The 22,608-nt window shown below is 43.0% G+C and overlaps 1 long non-coding RNA gene across 2 annotated transcripts in view; it reads left to right on the top strand.

Annotated features, from left to right (window-relative positions):
• LOC148773012 (uncharacterized) overlaps nt 1-22,608 on the top strand; it is a 63,327-nt gene that overhangs the window by 27,267 nt on the left and 13,452 nt on the right. Inside the window, exons 2-3 of one of the 2 annotated variants that reach the window (XR_016037015.1) lie at nt 8,783-9,155; nt 12,678-15,062. This is a non-coding gene — a long non-coding RNA (uncharacterized LOC148773012). Of the gene's footprint in view, nt 1-8,782; nt 9,156-12,677; nt 15,063-22,608 lie in introns of those variants that run through there. The other variant, XR_016037014.1, reaches the window with a different exon arrangement.

The raw sequence follows: 22,608 nt of genomic DNA, 5'->3' as shown, positions 1-22,608 counted from the left end.
CTTCTCTGGCTGTGGAGCAAAGTCTCCTTAGTTGCCCCCTGTCAAGTGGAGTCTTCCCCGATCAGTGATCAAACCCATGTCCCCTGCACTGGCAGGTGGATACTTAACCACTGTATCACCAAGGAAGTCCCAACTAGGTCTTAAAAAGATGAACAGAACAGGACCATTCTGGCAGGGAACAGCCACACCGCGAGTGTCCACGTGTCAGTACTGCATCCATGTTTGCCATCAGCGTGGACTCAGTTCCTAGAAATACTGTGATCGCTCAGTCATGTCCGACTCTTTGCGACCCCATGTACTGTAGCCCTGCCAGGCTCCTCTAGTCCATGCGGTTCTCCAGGCAAGAATACTTCAGTGGGTTGCCCTGCCCTCCTACAGGGGATCTGACACCACACTCCATCAGCACTTCCCTAACCGAAAGGAGATTATACTATCGTGTAGGTGATGGCAACCCACTCCAGTGTTCTTGCCTGGAGAATCCCAGGGTCGGGGGAGCCTGGTGGGCTGCTGTCTATGGGGTCACACAGAGTTGGACACGACTGAAGTGACTTAGCAGCAGTAACAGCAGCAGGTGTTGGTGTTATTATATGAGCATTGAGAAAACTCAGGTCTCCATGGGTGAGGAGAATATTTACTGCTGGAGGAGAAACTGCTAGCTCTGACAAGAAACAGAAACCAATGGGGGGGGTAGGCGGCATCATTTGGAGGCTGCTCGTTAAGAAGTTTATCCCAGGAATCTCCCCCTGGTGGCCCAGTGGTTAAGACTTTGCCTTCCTATGCAGGGGTACAGGTTGGATCCCTGGTCAGGGAGCAAAGAATCCACATGCTTCATGATGCAAAGAAAAAAATACAATATATAAAATGGAAGCAACATTGTAACAGATTCAGCAAAGACTTTTTTAAAAAGAGATAGCTCTAAAAAAAAAAAAGTTTATCCCATGGTAGGCAAGACCCCAGGGACTGTAGTTAGCCAAGCTCCTCTGTCCATGGGATTTTCCAGACAAGAATACTGGTGTAGGTTACCATTTCCTCCTCCAGGGGATCTTCCCCACCCAGGGATCGAACCCATGGCTCTTACATCTCCTACATTAGCAGGTGGGGTCTTTACCCCTAACGCCACCTAGGAAGCCCAGGTAAGGAATAGGAGTAGCATAGTATATGAGACAAAATTAATGGTGTAAGATGAATATCAAGGTAACATGAGAGTATAGCCCGTTTAAAAGGTTTACATTGCACCTGGAGTCACATTCGAAGAAAAGCGTGTCCACAATTCTAAGCACATCCAAGCAGCAGTACGTGCTAACAATTCTAAAGGAATGGAAACAGCCCTAGGCCACGATGTCTTGTCTCAATTATTGCATTTTGATGGGTAGTGATTTAGGTAATTTTCCCTCTGTGTATCCTTGGTTCTGATGTAAACATGTTCAAATCTCCAAATCCCCAGTTGGTAAAGAATCTGCCCGCAGTGGGGGAGACTTGGGTTCTATCCCTGGAAGAGGGCATGGCTACCCACTCCAGCATTCTTGCCTGGAGAATCCCCATGGACAGAGGAGCCTGCCGGGCTAAAGTCCACGGGGTCGCAAAGAGTCGGACAGGGCTGAAGTGCCTGAGCACAGCACAGGAAAAGGACAAATAATGCACACACTGTTCTGGGTCTCAAACGCAGATGCAGAGAGAACAGAGAACATGTTTAAAATAATAACGTCATGGATGGAAGCGTGTACAGAACTATGCTTGGAAATCAGGGTCAGTGCAGGGTGGTCTGCAATATGTGTCTGAACTCCAGCTTCTTGGGGAATTATTTCCATAAAGAAATCAGGGGGAAAAGGGCACCATCAGATGTGGTGACTGCTGAGGGCTGACTTCCCTGTGTTCTCAAGTGGTGGAAGGGGCAAGGGAGCTGTCACTTCCTGCTACAGTCATAGTCGAAACTACAATTTTTCCAGTGGTCATGTACGGACGTGAGAGTTGCAACATAAAGAAGCACCAAAGAACTGATGCTTTCCAACTGTGGTGTTGGAGAAGACTTGAGAGACCCTTGGACTGCAAGGAGATCCAACCAGTCCATCCTAAAGGAGATCAGTCCTGAATATTCATTGGAGGGACTGATGCTAAAGCTGAAACTGCAATACTTTGGCCACCTCATGCAAAGAGCTGACTCATTGGAAAAGACCCTGATGCTGGGAAAGATTGAGGGCGGGAGGAGAAGGGGATGACAGAGGATGAGATGGTTGGATGGCATCACTGACTCGATGGACATGAGTTTGAGCAAACTCCGGGAGTTGGTGATGGACAGGGAGGCCTGGCGTGCTGCAGTCCATGGGGTCGCAAAGAGTCAGACACGACTTGGCCACTGAACAACAACACGAATAATCCCCTTGGGGTTGGATTTCTTTCTTTCTTAAATAGCTTTACAAAGTTGTGTCAGTTTGTACTGTAGGGCAAAGTCAATCAGCTATACATATACATATATCCAGTCTTTCTTGGATTTCCTTCCCATTTAAAGTGGTGCTGGGAAAACTGGACAGCTATGTATAAAAGACTGGAATCAGAACACTCCCTGACACCATACAAGTAGTGTTAGTGGTAAAGAGTTGGCCTGCCAGTGTGGAAGATGGAAGAGACGTAGGTTCAATTCCTGGATCAGGAAGATCCCCAGAAAGAGGGCATGGCAACCCACTCCAGTTTTCTTGCCTGGAGAATCCCCATGGATGGAGGTGCCTGGTGGGCTACAGTCCAGGGGATGTCCCAAAGCATCGGACACGACTAAAGTGACTGAGCACACACGCACACACACACATCTAATAGAGAAAGGCAAACTCCAAGCCCGTGCATGTTACCGCTTGAAATACATTTGTCAGATAACATCAGAGATGCAAGGTATTGTCTAAAACCTTGCTGGCATCTCTGAATTGCTGAACTCACTTCTGGATTTCTTGAACTCACTTGCAAATTTCTGAACTCACTTCGGAATTTCTGAACTCCTGAATTCCTGAAGTCATTTATGGATGTCAAGTCAGTGGACCCGTTGAATGGTCGAAACCAGCATTCCCCGATTCTCTTTGGCACCGGTCACCAGTTACCGGAAGATAGTTTTTTTCCACAGAATGGGATGGATGGTGGTTTCACGGTGATCCAAGGACATTGCATTTACTGTGAACTTTATTTCTGTTATTATTACATCAGCTCCACTGCAGATCATCAGGCGTTTTAGACCTGGAGGTGGGGGACCCCTCCCCTACCTAATTAGGTTAACTATGCCAGCGGATCTAGCCCCATGCCCAAGAATTTGCATTTGGAACAAGCATCCTGGTGATGTTGACTTCATTGACCCAGACACTGTATTTTGAGAATCCCTGGTTGAATAAATGGGAAAAATCTAAATGTCAAATAATTTTTCTTTTTATTTTTTTTGAAGACACAAACTGATTTATTTTTTATTTCTTTTTATGTTAAAGGCAATTATTATTTTTTATTTTTTAATATAAATTTATTTAAGTGGAGGCTAATTACTTTACAATATTGTATTGGTTTTGCCATACATTGATATGAATCCGCCACAGGTGTACATGCATTCCCCATCCTGAACCCCCTCCCACAATGGCCTTGGGTCCCGTGAATGTATTCATTTATCCCAGTGATTATTAGATAATAACTTGCTGCCTAAGTGGTTAATTTTTTTTTCTATTCATTTTATTCTGCTTATTTATTTTTTAAGCTGAGTAGCTTCTTAATGACTACGAAATGAAAACATCATCCTCACTTTGAAATTGTTTTGCCTCAGGAAACAGATCAACAAGACAAATCAAAACAGATCAAACTAAACACATCAACATGCTAAATAATATCAGTGGAGTGATAACAAATCTTAAGCTGATATATTAATGTACATTATGCCGTACTTAAAGGAAACTGCTGAGAACTACACTCCGTGCTGTATCTTTTCTTACGGTGTCAAGAAGCAGTGAAATTCTAAAGCTAAACAAATTGTGACAAGCATATTTAGCATCACTACAAAGGGAAGTTTTTGGAAAGCAAACTAATCAAAGCATCTTAGCTAAGTAAGCAAATGGCCCTGTATCTGCTGATAGAACAATTAAACCAGCTTTTGCCTCTAATTAAGAAAGATACATACACCCCAGTGTTCGTGGCAGGCCTATTTACAATAGCCAAGACATGGAAGAAGCCTGAGTGCTCACCAGCAGGTGATTGCTTCAAGGCTACATGATACATATACAAGGAATATTACTCAGCCATAAAAAAGAATGACGTTTTGCCATTTGAAGCAACACAGATAGACTTGGGGGGGCGGGGCGTTGGGCTAAGTGAAATAAGTCAGACAAATACTTAATGATCTCACTTATATGTGGAATCTAAAAATTTTAAAAGATACGTAGCAAAAATAAGCAGACTCAGAGATGCACAGAAGAAGCTAGTAGTGACCAGTGGGGAGAAGGAAGCAGGGAGGGGTAATACAGGGGTAAGGCATTAAGAGCGGCGAACTATTCTCAATAAGAAAAGCTACAAGGACATATTGTACACAGGAAATGTAGCCAATATTGTATAATGCCTATAAATGGAATACAACCTTTACAAGTTGTGAGTTACTATATTGCACACTAGTAACTTATATAATGCTTCCCTGGGGGCTCAGCTGGTAATGAATCCTCCTGCAATGCAAGAGACCTGAATTCAGTCCCTGAGTTTGGAACATCCCCTGGAGGAGGGCATGGCAACCCACTCCAGTATTCTTGGGCTTCCCTGGTGGCTCAGAAGGTTAAGAATCTGCCTGCAATGCAGGAGAGCTGGGTTCAATCCCTGAGTTGGAAAGATCCCTTGGAGGAGGGCATGGCAACCCACTCCAGTATTCTTGGGCTTCCCTGGTGGCTCAGAAGGTTGAGAATCTGCCTGCAATGCAGGAGACCTGGGTTCGACCCCTAGGTTGGGAAGAAGTGATTGTGCAACTATATAGTTAAATTTGAAACAAAGTACTTCACGGGTAATTTTTTTAAAAATAGCAAAATTGGGCCAGGAGCAAAACTGGCATGAGTGACACAGAACTTGTACGTGAGTGCAAGGACAATCACATATGATATATTTCTCTCTCTTTCCGTCTCCCTCTGATTTTTTAAATATTTATTTATTTGGCTATACCGCCGGGTCTTAGCCACTGGACCACCAGGGAAACTCCAACATGTATTTCTGAACATGCTCATCTTATGCTGAATGTCCTGGGGAAGCGTCCTTTGCTAAATACATTTCCCGAAGATGATTCCATGACATAATTAATCCCTCTATCACATCTGCAGCCATGAAATTAAAAGGGGTTTGCTCCTTGGAAGAAAAGCTATGACAAACACAGCATATTAAAAAGCAGAGACATGACTTTGCTGACAAAGCTCTGTCTAGTCAAAGCTATGGTTTTTCCAGTAGTCATGTATGGATGTGAGAGTTGGACCATAAAGAAAGCTGAGTGTTGAAGAACTGATGCTTTTGAACTGTGGTGCTGGAGAAGACTCTTGAGAGTCCCTTGGACTGCAAGGAGATCCAACCAGTCCATTCTAAAGGAGATCAGTCCTGGGTGTTCATTGGAAGGACTGAAGTTGAAGCTGAAACTCCAATCCTTTGGCCACCTGATGTGAAGAGCCGACTCACTGGAGAAGACCCTGATGCTGGGAAAGATTGAGAGCAGAAGGAGAAGGGGACGACAGAGGATGAGATGGTTGGATGTCATCACTGACTCGATGGACATGAGTTTGAGCTAGTTCCAGGAGATGGTGAGGGACAGGGAGGCCTGGCGTGCAACAATCACATCTGACTTTAAAAGTTATCTAATCATTGCATTGTGTTTTTCTTTAAATGCAGATAAACTAGTTTTCTGAGTTGCGGATATATGCACAACAGACCTTCCCCGTTCAAAAATATCTTCTTCTGTTTAATCTTCTATTAAAGTTTTGCTGTACATCAAGCGCTGGTCTGTGATTTGTGTCCTTCTCTCTTAAACCAGCTTTCTGTATTTCTGGTCTGTATTCTGGGAAATCTTGGGTCATTGTGAAGGGGCTTACCTGTCATTTGCAAATAACAGTTTCAAAGAACTTGTTACTATTCTGGTTATTTAATATCATATATATGCATGCATTATTAATAGAATATATATATATATATATATACCAGAACTTAACAAATACAGACAGCCAGACCACAGGTGTGGGTTTTTTTTTTCCTCCAGCACTCTGTTCTCTCAATAGGAAACTAAAGATATTTTAGGGAAAATTCTGTAAGAAGTTGTTTGCAGCCCTGAGAATACACTGCTGTCCTCCCATGATTGGGTAACTTATTTCCTCATTACTATCTATGTGCTGACATTGCAAGTACGTACTTGTTGATGTATTTCTGTTTTAAAAGTATGACTATTTTATTGAATGTGTCTTCGCAAACACAAAAACCAGCATTTCCTGTATTACTAGCTAAAATGTTGATGAATCGTACAGAATGTGAAGCAATATTTTTGCTGCTTATATGAATGAGTTGTATGTATACATATATATATAGTTTTATATATTCCATAAAATTCTATATATTCTGCAGCCATATATATGTACAGTTTTATAGATTCCATAAAATGAAATTCTATATATTCTGAGGTGTATTATTATTCCTACAGAGTCATACATGTATATATAGTTTTATATATTTCTAAAATACAATGCTATATATTCTGGTGTATATTATTATTCCTTCAAAGCATGCTTAAATGAAAGCAAGATGCTTGTTTTTGCCAATGGAGTTATAAACAAGCAACCGTCTTTTGGAAAGTCATATATATATATATATATATATATACAGTTTTATATATTCCATAAGACAAAATTCTACATATTGTGTAGTGTATTATTATTCATACAGTCATATACATATATATATGACTTTATATATTCCATAAAATAAAATTCTCTATGTTCTCAAGTGTATTATTCATACAAAGCTTGCTTAGATGAAAGTAAGATGCTAGTTTTTTGCAGTGGAGGTACAAACAAGCAATCGTCTTTTGAAAAGGCCTTAGTCTGGTTGTCCCAGAAACCTGTACCCAACCAAGGCATCGATGTTGCAAGTACTTTGAGAGATAGGGGCCAGTCATGCCAGTAACGGGCAGTTTTTCCCATCCTTCACCCCCTGGGGTAAAGGGAGGCCTCCTTTCTCTGTGGAATGCTGGTTTCCAGTTCAGGTTGAGGCTCAGAGTGACCCCAGCCCCAGAGCAAAGTGGTGGGGTACCTGACTCCAACTTCCGTTATGTAACTGATGGACACCTATGTCTGGGCACTAACTGGCTTGCATATACCTGTTACTTACTCATCGTGCAGCCAACCCATGCCCCCATGGCCAGGAAAGAAAAAAATATATATCAAGTAAATGAGAACCCAGCCACCAACAGTCCTGACGGCAGAGTCAGGACTTCACTGTCAGGACACTTCGCCGTGGGACATTGGCTGCTAAGGAGTCAGTGCCAAGGTCTTCATGTCAATCACTGCTTCCCTTTCACTCCACTGCTGGAGCCCTTTTTGGTTTTACTGTTTTCACTCTGTTGCTTACTCCTTGGAAGGAAAGTTATGACCAACCTAGACAGCATATTGGAAACCAGAGACATTACTTTGCCAACCAAGGTCCGTCTAGTCAAGGCTATGGTTTTTCCTGTGGTCATGTATGGATGTGAGAGTTGGACTGTGAAGAAAGCTGATTGCCGAAGAATTGAAGCTTTTGAACTGTGTTGTTGGAGAAGACTCTTGAGAGTCCCTTGGACTGCAAGGAGATCCAACCAGTCCATTCTAAAGGAGATCAATCCTGGGTGTTCATTGGAAGGACTGATGCTGAAGCTGAACCTCCAATACTGTGGCCACCTCATGCGAAGAGCTGACGCATTGGAAAAGACCCTGATGCTGGGAAAGATTGAAGGCAGGACGAGAAGGGGATGACAGAGGATGAGATGGTTGGATGGCATCACCAACTCAATGGATATGAATTTGACCAAGCTCCGGGAGTTGGTGATGGACAGGGAAACCTGGTGTGCTGCAGTCCATGGGGTCTCAAAGAGTCGGACATGACTGAGCAACTGAACTGAAGTGAACTTTCAGAGAAAAAAAAAAAAAAAAAGCAGTCAGCGATGTTTTTTTGTTTAGAAATTCACTTTGTGAGTAGCAGAAGGTATTACGAGTGGATGGAACAAGCAAAAGACAACTGCGGGACTGACTTAGAGAAAAGCAGTGACAAAGGCACATCAAAAACACCAGGAGGTATCACCTCGCACCTGTCAGAACGGCCGGCACCAAAAAGACGCGTGAGGACGGGTGTGGACGCGGATGTGGAGGAAAGGAAACCCTCGCAACCCTGTTGCTGGAAATGGAGACCGGTTCGGGCACTCTGGAGAACAGTACGCAAGCTTCTGAAAAGGATTAAAACTAGAGCTACCAAACATTCTGGCAATCCCACTCCTGGGTATTTATGGGAAGGAAATAAAGTGATTCTGTTGAAGAGGTGTTTGGACTCGTGTTCATAACAGCGTTGTCTACAGTTCCCAAGACATGGATGTCAAGGGATGAATGGATAAATAAGACACGGTACATATACTCGATGGAAAGGTGAATTCTTTATCCACTGTGCCACCAGGAAAGTCTTACAAAGATTTTTTTTTTTTTTTTTTGATGTGGACCATTTTAAAAGTCTTTGCTGAATTTGTTACAATATTGCTTTTATTTTACGTTTTGATTTTTTTTTTTTTTTTTGGCAGTGAGGCACGTGGGATCTTGGCTTCAGGGATGGAACCTGCACTCCTGCTTTGGAAGGCAAAGTCTTAACCGCTGGACTCCCCAGGGAAGCCCCAGATTAGGGCTATTTTCTTTTGAATATATAACCCTGCATCCTGTACCAGGCCTTAACAATAATCTCCCTCCTTTACTAGGTGGTTAACTCCTGACTGAATTTCTATTTTGTAAATTGGATCACAATTTTAACGAGTCATTCAGGTTAAAATTGCTCATGCAGCCTCAAGTAAGCCACCTACTGTCTTGGGAACAAACGGGGATCAGAGAAGTTAATGGATGAGTTTCCTTCATTCCTGGAGGTTGAATGCTAGAGTGAGAAGGCAGAAAACACGCCAACAGGTAAATATGTTAAGGAAAATGTTTGATTTCAAAAGTTGTATTATCTGGTATATGAAAGACTTAGTAACCTCCTGCAGTCTGGTTCACATCCCTTTAATTTACTCACATATTTTTCATAGAACAAACACCTTACAGTTCTGTGTTCTGGCTTTATCACACTTTTGATAAAGTGTGATGGCATTATCTTAATTGAAAATCCAACATTACCTTACGCTGTGGACTGCACATATTTCTAACGATGGTTACCGCATTTTAAAAATGATCATTAAATGGAAACAGAAAAAAAAAATAGATGAGACCATCATAGCTTAGTCTGTGTTTAAAAGCCTGTATTAATTTCCCATCAAAGTCAAATGGATCACACTGAACGCATTATGAAGCGTTAGTGATGCTGTTATTACCCAGGATCTGTAAATAACGCTGGTTGCTTTTTGGAGTCAGAAGTCAAATACTGGTTTTTATCAGGATTGTTCCCCGTAGGCGAGTGTGTCTGTGTGTGTGCGTGTTAGTCGCTCAGTCGTGTCCAACCCTTTGCGACCCATAGACCGCCGCCTGCCAGGCTCCTCTGTCTATGGGATTCTCCAGGCAAGAATCCTGGAGTGGGTTGCTGTTCCTTCTCCACAGGATCTTCCAGAGCTTTATGATGCAGGGAATTCAAACCCACTCCTCTGTGACAGCTTTCAGGGGTGGGCCGGGGTGTGAGGGACGTTCAAGCGGGAGGGGACATACACATACCTATGGCTGATTCACGTTGGTGTGTGGCAGAAGCCAACAAAATATTGTAAAGCAATTATCCCGCTTTTAAAAATCAATTTAAAAAACAATATACCATGCATAACAGCAAATCAACAAGGAAATTGCCAGTTCCAAGGCTATCAGTTTTCCAGGGAAGAAGGACAAGCGTTAAAGTAGTGGTTTTAGATAAGAACCAAAGACACACAGATAACTGTATGTGTGAATCTGCGTAATATCTAACTTTCTCATCACACAGCGTAGGGCAGGCTCTTAATTGCTGTCAAAATATATAGTGTTGATAACACTCAACAGTGTAAGCACCAATTATGCCTTCTGGTGTCTGCTGATTAGTATAGAAATATTCAAACTCATTATTGTCAGTCCGAATCCTTTGATATTTAGATTATTCCCTTTTTACTGTCTTACCCAGATTAAAGATATTATAATGTTCAGTTGTTAAAACTTTAGCCAGAGGCTGCCATAGTGACATGTCTCTCTTTTTCTGTTGACACAATTTTTTTGACTTCATCTTGAAAAGAAAAGAAAAAGAGTCCTCTAATTTAGAATGATTAACTCAGGTTTATTTTCTGCATTGGCTTTGAGAATTGAACCTTTCATCTTTATAATGATATAGAATCCTTTTTTTGCCTAACAAGCGAAAAGAAATGAATGAATACTTTCTTTAAAAAAAAAGCTTTTTGGTTTCTGTTGGAGGCATAGCCAATAAACACTGTTGTGACAGTTTCAGGTGGACAGCAAAGGGACTCATACATAGACATGGATCCATTCTCCCCCAGACTCCCCTCCCATCCAATGTCATGTCCAACATGACATTGAGCAGAGTTCCCTGTGCTGTCCAGCAGGTCCTTGCTGGTTCTCCATGTTAAATACAGCAGTGTGTCCATGTCCATCCCAGACTCCCTGACCATCCCTTCCCCCATCCTTCCCCAGGTGACCATAAGGTCATCACAGAGTATTGAGCAGAGTTCCCTGTGCTGGACAGCAGGTCCTTGCTGGTTCTCCATGTTAAATACAGCAGTGTGTCCATGTCCATCCCAGACTCCCTGACTATCCCTTCCCCCATCCTTCCCCCTGGGAACCATCAGGTTATTACAGAGGATTGAGCAGAGTTCCCTGTGCTGTCCAGCAGGTCCTTGTTGGTTATCCGTGTTAAACACAGCAGTGAGGAATACATTTTTTAAAAAACTCAATGAAGAATTCCTGCACTGATTTAGAAGAAGAGACAGCTTATTCCTAGGAAGTATTTCTGGGAAAGTTAGACAACTAGAGCTTATCCCAAGGAGGAAGAAGTTGGCTTTAATCGGACTGTCATCAGTGTGAAGGTATCCAATGTAATTTTAGATCATTGGTGGGGTATGCATTTTTATTTCAGTGGTACTATAGATACAGGGGCTTCCCTATATAAAGAATTTGCATGCAATGCAGGAGATATAGGTTCAGTGTGTTGGGAAGATCCCCTGGAGGAGGAAATGGCAACCCACCCAAGTATTATTGACTGGAGAAACCCGTGGACAGAGGAGCCTGGTGGACTAAGTTCCGTATGGTCACAAAGAGACAAGACTGAGTAACACTTTCAGGTGTTGTGGGTTTTTTTTTCCACAGACACACAGTAAGTACATTACTAAATAAATAGGAACATAAAAGGGATTCCCAGATGGTGCTAGTGGTAAGCAACCCAGCTGCCAATGCAGGAGACGATAAAAGATACAATTCAGTCCCTGAGTTGGGAAGATCCCCCGGAGGAGGGCATGGCAACCCACTCCAGTGTCCTTGCCTGGAGAAGCCCGTGGACAGAGGAGCCTGGTGGGGCTGCAGTCCACGGGGTCGCACAGAGTCGAACCCGACTGAAGCGACTTAGCACACACGCAAGATCATAAGAATGTATAGGAATGATTGAAAGCTCAGAAGAAGTCATTCTTCCATGGACACGTCTTTAAAAAAAATTTTTTTTTTTTTTTAAATTTTTGACTGTGCTGAGTCTTCAATGCTGCCCATGGGCTTTTTTTTTTTTTTTTTTCTCCTTGTAGTGTGTGGACTTCTGATCAGAGAGGCTTCTCTGGTTACATAGCGTGGGCTCTAGGGTGTGTGGGTTTGAGTTGTTGAGGCTCCCCGGTTCTAGACCACAGGTTCAGTAGTTGTGACACCCAGGCTTAGCTGGTTCGTGACACGTGGGATCTTCCCGGACCAGGGATCGAACCCGAGTCTCCTGCATTGGCAGGCAGATTCTTTACCACCGAGCCCCCAGGGAAGCCCTCTATGGGCACGTTTTACAAATACAAGTGAAAATAGCTCGGCAATTTCTTACGCTCGCTGGTGGGTTAATTGTTAAAATGTTATAGCATCAGACTGAACGCTGGGGCGTGACATCTATTTTAACAAATGACCGGCACGGTCTTTTCCTCCTAATTATGTGTGTACAGCGCTATGCTTTATTGCAACATGCCTCTTTATTACTTTCTTCCTTGAACCCACTTACTGGATTACTTACTCACCAAGCTATCTTTAGCTCTTCAGGTTTTGTTAAAATTTTCTCTCACACAGGCATTACGTTTGCCTCTTGGGTTTCAACATCCACCACCTCCTTGCCACAGAGCTGAGAAGAAACAGTATAATATACATATACAGACTGTATATATTATACAGACTGTATCAATTCTGTAGAATTTAATTCAGAGGATATATCCTATCTCAAATAGGTTTAAATGCAGGCTTTTTCGATGAAGTTCAAGTCATATCCTTTGACTCAAGCCCTTGTTTGCTTATCAGTTCAGTTCAGGCGCTCAGTCGTGTCTGACTCTTTTGATCCCTGTGGACTGCAGCACACCAGGCCTCCCTGTCCATCACCATGTCCCAGAGTTTACTCAAACTCACGTCCATTGAGTCCGTGGTGCTATCCAACCATCTCATCCTCTGCCGTCCCCTTCTCCTCCTGCTCTGAATCTTTCCCAGCATCAGCAAAGAGACATTTGGGGGATAGCAGCAATTCTTGCTGCTCAAGGGTGTTATAGATTAATACCTATTAAAAATATTTTGAACTGTTAATAATGAATAACTGGATATGTGCTTGATACCCAATTTATAGTTTACATTAAATAGGTTTAATTTATGTATCTATGCAACTTGTATAAGTACTATATATAGTATATACTTTTTATGTTCATGTAAATTATATATATATGTTTTTATGCAGTTTTACAACATACACGTATATATGACTGAAGTGACTTAGTACAGAACACAAATGTATATAATTTGTATATATACATATAAGTTGTACAAATGTATGCGTTGTATACATATACAAATTGTGTGTTGCTGTTTAGTCACTCAGTCATGTCAGACTCTTTGCAGACACCATGGACTGTAGCCCACCAGGCTCCTCTGTCCATGGGAGTCTCCAAACAAGAATACTGGAGTGGGTTGCCATTTCCTCCTCCAGAGGATGTTCCTGACCCAGGGATCAAACCCAAGTCTCCCACATTGCAGGCACATTCTTTACCACTGAGCTACCAGGAAAGTCCAAATCTGTTTAAGCATAAATTTCCTGGTGGCTCAGATGGTAAAGAATATGCCTGCAGTGTGGGAGACCTGGGTTCGATCCCCTGGTGTGGGAAGATCCCCTGGAGGGGGAAAGCACACATAGAAATTATAAAAAATTTTATGAGAATATATGAATTATGCTTTCTATACAAATTGTATATATATATATCTGTGCAAGTTATACAACCTGTATAAAAATATATAAACTATGTTTTATATAAAGGAACAAAATATATATTGAGAAAAAAATGTGAAAAGAATGCAAAGTAGATCTTGCCTCATTTGATTTTATTCATATTCTTCAGTAACTCTTCTATAGCCCTTTGAGATTCACAGAACGAAATCCGAGGTGTCAAGGAACGGTGAGAAAATTTACCCGAGAAAATATTAGTTTGAATTTTCTTTCCTACTTTTCTATGAATAGGTCCACGGACAAACACAATTACTGATAACATTGCAAACGAAGCGTCCTCTATTTTATCCGCTTATAGGTTGCCTCGGAGAAGGCAATGGCAAGCCACTCCAGTCCTCTTGCCTAGAAAATCCCATAGATGGAGGAGCCTGGTAGGCTGCAGTCCGTGGGGTCGCTAAGGGTCGGACACGACTGAGTGACTTCACTTTCACTTTTCACTTTCACACATTGGAGAAGGAAATGGCAACCCACTCCAGTGTTCTTGCCTGGAGAATCCCAGGGACGGGGGAGCCTGGTGTACTTCCGTCTATGGGGTCACACAGAGTCGGACACAACTGAAGTGATTTAGCAGCAGCATAGGTTGCCTATGTCATCAATCTGTTTATCTATTACCTATCTCATCTATGTATCTGGCTAGCTGATTATTATTATTATCTTTCTGTCTCTCCAACTACCTATCTGTACATCCATCCATCTATACGTCTATCCATCCGTTGGTCAATCCATCCATTCCATCTATCCATACATACATCCATCTGTACATCCATCAGGCTATTTATCTGCCTGAAAATCTATTACGCGTCCATGTATCCATCTATCGATCTATGTACCAAGCTAGCTATTACCTAGTAATCACGTATCATCTTTCTAAATCTTGACGGACTAGCTCAAATACAGCTTTGTCTTTGAAGCGTCTGTTAATTGCAACAATTGCGTGTAAGGAAAACGATGAATCAGGGGTTGAGTGAACCCCAGTGTTTTTCACTGTCTTCTCTGCTAAAATATGCATCTTGTTATCCACCTTTTTTTGTTGAGCACTTACTTTTATCCATTCACACCGTAGGCAAGTGTTAGTCGGTCAGTCGTGTCTGACTCTTTGCAACCCCATGGACTGTATCGCGCCAGGTTCCTCTGTCCGTGGGATCCTCCAGGCAAGAATACTGGAGTGGGTTGTCATTCCCTTCTCCAGGGGATCTTCCCGACCCAGAAATCAAACCTCGGTCTCCTGCCTTGCAGGCAGATTCTTCACCCTCTGAGCCTCTGGGGACGCCCCACACTGTAGGTAAGGCGAACCTAAAATTCTGAAATCATGTGAAGATGGAGCTCGTAATGAACTCGTCATCTAAGCAAGCTACTCCTCTTATATGTTTGGTCATTGCTATCTTCTTGTCTCTGCTGCCTACTATCAAAGCTTTGCGTTCACGATAATAAAAATAATACTGTAAAAGTGTTTATATATTTGTATGTGATAGTAGTATAACTGCAGACAAGGCAATGGCACCCCACCCCAGTACTCTTGCCTGGAAAATCCCATGGACGGAAGAGCCTGGTACGCTGTAGTCCATGGGGTCACTACAAGTTGGACACGACTGAGCAACTTCACTTTCAATTTCTTTTTCATGCATTGGAGAAGGAAATGGCAACCCACTGCGGTGTTCTTGCCTGGAGAATCCCAGGGATGGGGGAACCTGGTGAGCGGCCATCTATGGGGTCGCACAGAGTCGGACACGACTGAAGCGACTTAGCAGCAGCAGCAGCAGCAGAACTGCCTGCTATTTTTCTTTGTTTTACTTGTTCTGAACTGGAATATAAATGCTTTCCAGTATTCTCAGTTACACGTGTATACTGCTATACAACAAAGTGAATTAGCTATAGGCACACATATACCCCCTCCCTCTTAAGCCTCCCTTCTACCCACCCCACCCACCCACCCACCCCTCTGGTTCATCAGAGAGCACCGATCTGAGCTCCCTGTGCTCTCCGGCAGCTTCCCACTGGCTAGCTGTTTTACACATGGTGGTGTGTATACGTCAGGGCTACACTCTCAATTCATCCCACCTTCCCATCCCCTCCCCGGTGTCCACAAGTCTCTATTCTCTACCTGTGTCTCTATTCCTGCCCTGCAAATGGGTCCATCAGTGCCATTTCTCTAGATTCATACACGTATGTATGTGCTAGACACGGTTTGCTTTTCTCTTTCTGACTTGCTTCACTCTGCCGTAGACTTCTGCATCAACACTGAAGCCTTTGAAGGCCAAGCAGCAGTGTCTGGATCTCCGTTTATCATCTCCGGCCGATGCTGCAAAGCCGGCAGTGGGTAGCAGAGTGGAAGGCGGGCTTCTCAGGCCCTTCTGACTCTGTCTGTGTCACACGGATTTGGCTGTGATGACGGGGTGTGTGTGTGTGTGTGCACATGTGGAGCGGCATGTCACAGGGAAGGGTATAAGATTCAGGGACAGACTGAAGGCCCGGGAGATATTCCACGCCACACGGAGCTGTGCAGTGGGGTGAACTGCCCTGTGCCTTCTTTACAGCATAAACGTAGAGTGAACTAGAACCGCGTTTCACAGGGGGACATTCTAATCCTGACATGCTCTTGGAGAAGACTCATCAGATGACTGATTTTGACTCAATGAGCCAGACTATAGATTTCCTGAAAAATATGAGGGCCTTGCATCAACATCCTGTTATGCTTTTCATTTCTTTCTTTTACTGAAATATAGTTGATTTGCACTGTTGAGTTAATTTGAGGTGTCCAGTAAAGTGATTCAATTACATAAAGATGTATTTCTTTTTTTATTCTCTTCTGTTGTAGGTTATTGCAAGATATGTAGTTCAATGTGCTGCATATTAAGTCCATGTTGCCTATTAATTTTATATCTAGTAGCTTGCCTAGAAAATCCCATGGATGGAGGAGCCTGGTAGGCTGCAGTCCGTGGGGTCGCTAAGGGTCGGACACGACTGAGCGACTTTACTTTCACTTTTCACTTTCACACATTGGAGAAGGAAATGGCAACCAACTCCAGTGTTCTTGCCTGGAGAATCCCAGGGAAGGGGGAGCCTGGTGGGCTTCCGTCTATGGGGTCACACAGACTCGGACACGACTGAAGTGACTTAGCAGCAGTAGCAGCAGCAGTGTGTCTATTTTTTAAATAAAAATAGATCAATGTGATCATTTCCTGTCAGATTTGTCTTCTTTTTGGCTATGTCACCCTATTAAAGGCCTTTTTAATTTTTTTTGTTAAATTGTGAAACTATGATAACCTTTACAGGAGACTTGGAAAACACAGGAGAAGATTCCATGTAATTCCACTGTATGTTACAATCATTTTTTAAGTAGGTAAATTAAGACTTTTCAACACCAAACTCTCAAAAATTAATAGGATGCATACTCTAAAAGGTAAAAGGATATAATAGACCTGAAAAGCACAGTGAACCAATCCAACATAATTAAGATTTACACCATTTTCACACAACAGAAAGATTCAAATTCTATTCAAATCCCCATAGACTATAAACTAGGAGACGTTGGAACAGATCCAGGGACGTAAAACAAGGTGCAGAAATTCCACAGTCTGATGGTATGGAAATCATACAGAGTCTGCTGTCTTATCAGGTAGCGTATGTATTTTAAGTCCAGCGTTCTAATTTATCCCTCAACCCCCCTGCCCCTTTGCTAACCATGCGTTTAGTTTATACCTCTGTGACTCGGCTTGTTTTGTAAACAAGATCATTTGCATCATTTTTTGACATTCCACATGTGAGTGATATCTCGTAATATTTGTCTCTGTATGGCTTACTTCACTGGGTATGATCATCTCTAGGTCCATCCATGTTGCTGTCAATGGCATCGTTTCCTTCATTTTTATAGCTGAGTGCTATTCCATTGTGTATATATATATATGGAACTACGTCTTCTTTATCCATTGCTCTGTCAATGGACATTTAGGTTCCCTCCGTGTCTTTGGCTATTGTGAACAGCGCTGCTATAAACATTGGGTGCATGTGTGTTTTCAAGAGTCCTATTGTGTTTGCATGTTTCACTGATGAAAACAGCTTTAAAATCAAGCTGATTCAATATTCCTTGCTACAGGACAGGACCTTCCATAAAGGAAAATTTGTAATTTGTGAAAAAGTGCCAGCGTGGGTCGCTCAGTCGGACCCGACTCTTGACGACCCCCATAGACTGTAGCCCACCAGGCTCCTCTGTCCATGGGATTTTCTTCAGGCAAGGTTACTGGAGTGGTTTTGCATTTCCTCCTCCAGGGAATCTTCCCGACCCAGGGATGGAACCCATGTCTCCTGCACTGCAGGCAGATTCTTTACCGACTGAGCTATCTGATAAGACAACTAAATATTCATATTTAGGGTGGATTACAAAGGATCTCTTTGAGACCAAAAAACAAAAAAAAAACTGATTATCTCTCTACAGAAAAATACTCTTGAACATCTGGACATCTTCCATATAATTTAAAGGGACTAACTGGCAAAGCCCCATGTGGACGTCTCTCATAAAACCAGACAAAATGGGGTTTAAACTCTGTGGGAACATTTTCTGAGTTCCAACAAGCTCCTATGCAATAAAGAACCACCATTGCAGTGTCATATAGAAGTATCATGCTGCTGCTGCTGCTGCTAAGTCACTTCAGTCGTGTCCGACTCTGTGTGACCCCTTAGACGGAAGCCCACCAGGCTCCCCCGTCCCTGGGATTCTCCAGGCAAGAACACTGGAGTGGGTTGCCATTTCCTTCTCCAATGTGTGAAAGTGAAAAGTGAAAGTGAAGTCGCTCAGTCGTGTCCGACCCTTAGCGACCCCACGGACTGCAGCCTACCAGGCTCCTTCATCCATGGGATTTTCTAGGCAATAGTACTGGAGTGGCTTGCCATTGCCTTCTCCGAGAAGTATCATAAACCAAACTAGTAGGGCTCTCTAAATACATTCACCAAATGAAATTACCTACTATTACTTAAGTAGGTATCATAGAGAGCCCTACTTGAAATATCAGAGTATCATAAACAAGACTAAATAAAATCACCAAATAACATTACCTACAGTTACTTAAGCATGATTTTTTAAAATTCTTCTTTACCTCATTCATGTATTCATTGCAAAAGTTGGGACACATTTTTCACACTCAGTGGCCTTCTCTCTCTCTCTCAAACTGTAACTCAATTTCATTAAACTCTAATGCTTGATAATGAAGGATGAATATTTATTTAGCTCCGTTATGTAAATTCCCTGCTATCTCAAATTCCAGACATCCAGGTGATGAGACATTAAGTAATTTTGAATCAGGTGAGGATATATAAATTATCAGACTACTTAGTAAAGTAAAGTTTGCCACATCTTTTTTTTCATGTAGAAAAAGTAATGGTTATGGGGAAAGGTCCTGAAAAAGCTAGGGAATATATGAATTGATGCTATCAAAAAAGGGTATTGGAGAAGACTCTTGAGAGTCCCCTGGACTGCAAGGAGATCCAAATCAGTCCAACCTAAAGGAAATCAGTCCATCCTAAAGGAAATCAGTCCTGAATGTTCATTGGAAGGACTGATTGATGCTGAAGCTGAAACGCCAATACTTTGGCCACGTGATGCAAAGAACTGACTCATTGGAAAAGACCCTGCTGCTGGGAAAGACTGAAGGCAGGAGGAAAAGGGGACGACAGAGGATGAGATGGTTGAACGGCATCACCGACTCAATGGACATGAGTTTGAGCAAACTCTAAGAGATGGTGAGGGACAGGGAAGCCTGGGGTGCTGCAGTCCTTGGGGTCGCAAAGATTTGGACACGACTGAGTGACTTAATAACAAGAATCATGAATCCGATTACATGACATTCTGGAAAAAGCAAAGCTGTAGAGACAGTAAGATGATGAATGTTCACCGCCCCAAAAAATAACGGCTTCATCCCTTCATCCCACGCCCCTCTCTTCCCCACTAACCATTCATCATCTTGGGGCATGGGATGATGGATGAAGCAGTTATTCTGGGGGGCGGTGAAACTACTCTGCAGAACAGTATAATGATGGGTCCAGGTCACCATGCTTTTGTCCAAACCCATAGAATGGACGACACCAAGACAGAACACTGGTGTAGACCATGGAGCCTGGATGATGATGACATGTCTATGGAGGTTCATCAGTTATAAACAATGTACCGTCTGATGGGGGTTGTTGTTAATGAGGGACGCTTTGCATCTGTAGGGCATAGTGGATGTTTGCAAAGCCTCTGTACCTTTTTCTCAAATTTGCTGCGAACCTGAAATGGCTCTAAAAAGAATCCAGTCTTTGAAAATAAAATGGTAGTAGCAGAGAGATCTGGCAAGGTGAGCCATCTTAGAAGGTGTCCGTATGTTTGCCCTAGAAAATAATTACCTTTAAATGGGGTCATGCATGCATATTAAGTCACTTCAGTCCTGCCCAACTCTTTGCGATGCCATGGACTGTAGTCTGCAAGGCTCCTCTGCCCATGGGATTCTCCAGGCAAGGTTACTGGAGTGGGATGCCATTCCCTTCTCCTGCGGATCTTCCAGACCCAGAGATCGAACATGCATCCTTACGTCTCCTGCGTTGGCAGGCAGATTCTTTACCACTAGTATGACCTGGGAAGACATTAGAGTGTGAAACTGAAGTCGCTCAGTCACATCTGACTCTTTGCAACCCCGTGGACTGTAGCCCACCAGGCTCCTCCATCCATGGGATTCTCCAGGCAAGAATACTGGAGTGTGTTGCCATTTCCTTCTCCAGGGGATCTTCCGGACCCAGGGAATGAACCCAGGTCTCCCGCATTGCAGGCAGACACTTTAACCTCTGAGTCACCAGGGAAGACATTACATGAGATCAACCCAGCTTAAATACTTTGAGTCATTTCTTTGCAAAAAAATTTTGCTTTTTGGCTGCCCCAGGCCTTAGTTGCAGTATGTGAGATTTTTATTGTAACACATGAACTCTTAGTTGCAGCAAGTGGGATCCAGTTCCCCAACCAGGAGTCAAACCTGGACGCCCTGCCTTGGGAGTGCAGAGTCTTAGCCACTGGACCACCAGGATGTCCCAATATTTTGAGTTCATTTTGAGACAGAGAGAGAGAGGATTTCAGTGCAGTTCAGTCGCTCAGTCATGTCAGACTCTTTGTGACCCCATGGACTGCAGCACACCAGGTTTCCCTGTCCATCACCAACTTCCAGAGCTTGCTCAAACTCGTGTGCATTGAGTCGGTGATGCCATCCAACCATCTCATCCTCTGTCATCCCCTTCTCCTCCTGACTTCAATCTTTCCCAGCAGCAGGGTCTTTTTCAATGAGTCAGTTCTTCACATCAGGTGGTCAAAGTATTGGAATTTCAGCTTCAACATCAGTCCTTCCAATCAACATTCAAGACTGATCTCCTTTAGGATGGACAGGTTGGATCTCCTTGCAGTCCAAGGGACTCTCAAGAGCCTTCTCCAACACCACAGTTCAAAAGCATCAATTCTTCAGCGCTCAGCTTTCTTTATGGTCCAACTCTCACATCCATACATGACCACTGGAAAAAGCATAGCTTTGACTAGATGGACCTTTGTCGGCAAAGTAACGCTATTCAATATGCTGTCTAGGTTTGTCATGGTTTGTCATAGTTGAACAGTATGAAAAGGCAGAAAGATATGACACTGAGAGATGAACTCCCCAGGTTGGTAAGTGTCCAATACGCTACTGGAGATCAGTGGAGAAATAACTCCAGAAAGAATGAAGAGATGGAGCCAAAGCAAAAACAATGCCCAGTTGTGAATGGGACTGGTGATAGAAGCAAGGTTCAATGGTGTAAAGAGCAAGACTGCATAGCAACCTGGAATGTTAGGTCCATGAATCAAGGCAAATTGGAAGTGGTCAAACAGGAGATGGCAAGAGTGAACGTTGACATTCTAGGAATCAGTGAACTAAAATGGCCTGGAATGGGCGAATTTAACTCAGATGACCGTTCTATCTACTACTGTGGGCAGGAATCCCTTAGAAGCAATGGAATATCCCTCCCAGTCAAGAAAAGATGCCATACTCAGGAGCCAACCATACATGCGTGAGAAACTTCTGGGCACATGTATCAGAAAAGTAATAGAGAACTGATTTTAGCAGCCTTGAAAAATGGTGCAGAACCCACAGGAACCTCAGGACACACTGAAAGAAGAGTCAATCCAAAGGCTATATTATACTCACACCATGGAATTTTATAGAGCATTGAACATAAATTCTAGTAACTGCTTGCCTGCTTGCGAGTGTGAATGCACATAAGTACTGGTTAAAAATACATATATATATATATTCCTCAGGGAAAAATAGAATGTGGTGCTCTTGCAATAAAGTCCTAAATCTGCACACAACAGCACACATCCACTTTACCTACATGTAGGGGTCCAAACGCATATCCGTTCCGTTCAGTCGCTCAGTCGTGTCCGACTCTTTGCGACCCCGTGGACTGCAGCCTACCAGGCTTCTCCGTCCATGGGATTCTCCAGGCAAGAATACTAATCTGTGATATTTGTTTCTTCTCTTTCTGACTTACTTCACTCTCTATAACAGACTCAAGGTTCATCCACTTCACTCCACTTGACTCCGTTTCACTCCTGTCTGTGGCTGACTGGTGTTCCGTGAGTCCCGACTGTAGACACGCTTTGCTTGTTAAGATCTCCACTTCAAGAAGCGATTGGTAGTAAAAGATTTAAGTCATAGAGGCTACATGATGAAAACAGATGAGCTCAGAGATTGAAATGAAGCAGCTAGAGATTAATTGCCTGCTAGGAGAGAGAAAAAAAGAAAAGAAAAAATGTGAACGCTACCCTGAAATGCCCAATTACTGAATACACACAAAGATTAGGTGTTTTTAGGAAAGCTGTTCTGGTTTCTTTTGTTTGTGAGTTTGCTTTTCTATTTAGGAAAGCTCTCCGAACAAAATGACTTTCATCGGAGTGATGCCTAAGTGACATTGTGAATGTCA

The sequence above is a fragment of the Moschus berezovskii genome, chromosome Y (assembly GCF_049115385.1).
Source record: "Moschus berezovskii isolate FMDL1 chromosome Y, NW_MosBer_1.0, whole genome shotgun sequence".
In the NCBI taxonomy this organism is placed as follows: Eukaryota; Metazoa; Chordata; class Mammalia; order Artiodactyla; family Moschidae; genus Moschus; species Moschus berezovskii.
This window is presented reverse-complemented; position numbering and strand designations above follow the sequence as displayed.